Here is a 2991-nt window from a genome sequence, read left to right as displayed (position 1 = left end):
TTACCTGGTATTTATTTTATCGACCACGAAAGGATGAAAGGCAAAGTTAACCTCGGCGGAATTTGAACACAGAACGCAAGGACGGACGAAATGCCGCTAAGCATTTTGCTCGGCATGCTAAAGCTTCTGCCAGCTCACCGCCTTATCAATGGTATAAATAATACAATTTCAACGAGAATTGAAAGCGGGTCACACACTTAGTTCAGAAAATACGTTTTCTTGCTCTACAGCTGTCGCCTACTGGCCAAGATTTACTGGAAGTTATTTAATAAATCTTGGCCAGTAGGCGACGGTAATAGAAACCTCGGTATTTGGTTTCACATGTTCCCACTGTGCAATACAACCGTTATAAAGACAATGATATATCCCAGACTAAACTTTACTATACTCCAAGATTTTAGCCGACATTCATAAATAAGTTAACTCGATACATAAGACAGACATCAACGTCTGCCGTGTTTTATACGACCCTACAATGGATAATAAAAAAGAGACCGGCTAGACGACGCCGTTTCGACCTTTCTTATAGCTTCATCAGAAATTGGCTGCCCTACATCTTATTGCCACTGAAATTACATTTCCAATCACTTAACGTGTTTTGTTACGGCTTTTTACATTCTGAGTTCAAATTCCGCCGAGGTCGACTTTGTCTTTCATTGTTTCGAGGTCTATGTAGCCATTGTAGAAATGATTATTATTATTATCATCATCATCATCGTCATCATCAACATTATTATTATTATTATTATTATTTAAGGCGACGAAATTGTTGAATCGTTAGCACGCCGAGCAAATTGCTTAGCGGCATTTTAACCGCCGAGGTTGACTTTGCCTTTCGTCCTTTGGGGTCGATAAAACAAGCACCAGGGGAGCGCTGGGGTCGATATAATCGACTTGCCTACAACCCGAAATTGATGGCCTTGTGCTACAGTTTGAAACCATTATTTTTTTATTATTATTATTATTATTATTATTATTATTGTGTGAGAGAGCAGTGCATTCCATCAAAGTGACACTGGGGTAGAATATACGAAGCCCAGTATACCCATCATGACTACCCGTCTGATAAGGGTACACCAGGCACATGCATCACAACCCTATATGCGCGACATGGTGACCTCATATCACGATAAACAGCGCATGACCTTGACGACGGGGCCCAGTTAAAATTTTCTTTAGGTCGAGTAGCCCATCTCCCTCAAAAGGTCCCCGGATAAGGTTTGTTTAAGGGTGATGAACAAAAGACCCATGTTTCCAGAGGTGAATTATCCAAACCCTTAAAGAATTCCTCTCAACACATGGCTATGATACTCCCCCACTACTTCTGCTCGTGATCAGAGATGCACATATCATCAACCAATAAGGGACATGCCCAACCGGTTAAGGTCAAACAACTTCCAATCAGTTATGGTCAAAAACCATGAGAGCCACTGCCTAGTACTGCATCAGGGCATTTATTATTATTATTATTATTATTATTATTATCATTATTATTATCATTATCATTATCATTATCATTATTATTATTATTATTATTATCATTATTATTACTTAAGGCGACGAAATGGTGGTGTCGTTAGCGCGACGGATAAAATGCTTTGCTGCATTTCGTCCGGCTCTTTACGTTATGAGTAACAAATACTGCAGTAGTCGACTTTGCCTTTTATTCCTTCGGGATCGATAAAATAAGTACGATTGGAGCACCGGGGTCGATAAAATCGACTTGCCTCCACAAAACTGTACCAAAATTAGAAGAAACCATTACTTAATCAAAAGTCTTAAAGCTTTGCTTCCATGTTGGATTTTTATTTCTTGCTAGAACAGCCATTTTGCCGATACCCGTTCGGTCTATGTAATATATGAGTAGAGGAAAATATAAGGGATGTAGACTAAGATTACTATGTGAAATTACCAACAGAATAGCACACGTCTATATCGTGGCATACAGTCAAATCTATCACTGACTAAACGACTGTTGATAGTTGACAGATCCGCTCTGCTCTGCTCTGCTCTGCTCTGCTCTGCTCTGCTCTGCTCTGCTCTGCTCTGCTAGCAAGAAACCCAAGGCATCGGAGGGGCATTCTGACTGTAATTTAATTAATAGACAATAATTTATATTCTATCTCCCGTTATTGAGCACTCTTTCTTTCCTTCGTCGCAACTGCTATTATAGATAGATAGATAGATAGATAGAGAGAGAGAGAGAGAGAGATAGAGACAGAGAGAGAGAGACAGAGAGACAGAGACGGATTGATAAATATAGATGTGCATGTATGTCTGCATATATATGTATGTGAGTAAGTGTGTGTGTGCAAGCATTTATATGAGTATATATATATATTTATATACATATATATGTGTGTGTATGCATATATATATATATATATATATATAGATATATATATATATGTGTGTGTGTGTGTGTGTGTGTGTGTGTGTGTGTGTGTGTGTGTATGTGTGTGTGTGTGTATATAGGCATGTATGTGTGTTTTTATATAAATGTATATACGTATATATGCATATATATATGCATATATGCATATATATATACATGCATGTGTGTGTATGCGGTAATATGCCAAGTAGTTAGTAACTATATATTCCTTGCCCACGCGACGCGAACCGAAAGATGGTTATGGTTGAATAATCACAGAAGCACTTCAGCAAGTTATGGATGGCAGTGGTGGTGGTGGTAGTAGTAGTAGTAGTAGTAGTAGTAGTAGTAGTAGTAGTAGTAGTAGTAGCGGTGGCGGCAGTAGCACCGTTTTGGTTGTTAAGTAATATTGGTACGTTTGGTGAAAGGGATACGTTGGTGGAAGCGGGGTGTGTTTGATGATGATGAGGAGCAGGAGGACGATAATGATGATGATGATGATGATGATGATGATGATGATGATGACGACGAGGGTAATGGCGATGGTTGTGATGTCGATGATGGAGGAGTTGATGGTTCTGGTAATGGTGGTGACGGTGGTGACTGTAGTGGCAGTG

At 39.3% G+C, this 2991-nt stretch overlaps 1 long non-coding RNA gene across 1 annotated transcript in view; it reads right to left on the bottom strand.

Moving 5' to 3' along the window:
- Positions 1-1791: 1791 nt before the first annotated feature.
- The window catches only part of LOC106879703 (uncharacterized), a 74048-nt gene continuing 72848 nt past the window's right edge, over positions 1792-2991 (bottom strand). Inside the window, exon 4 of the long non-coding RNA XR_001410654.2 lies at positions 1792-2086. This is a non-coding gene — a long non-coding RNA (uncharacterized LOC106879703). The remainder of the gene's footprint in view (positions 2087-2991) is intronic.

This window comes from Octopus bimaculoides, chromosome 26 (genome assembly GCF_001194135.2).
Source record: "Octopus bimaculoides isolate UCB-OBI-ISO-001 chromosome 26, ASM119413v2, whole genome shotgun sequence".
Classification (NCBI taxonomy): Eukaryota; Metazoa; Mollusca; class Cephalopoda; order Octopoda; family Octopodidae; genus Octopus; species Octopus bimaculoides.
The sequence above is the reverse complement of the archived record's forward strand: the minus strand, read 5'-3'. Positions and strand labels throughout refer to the sequence as shown.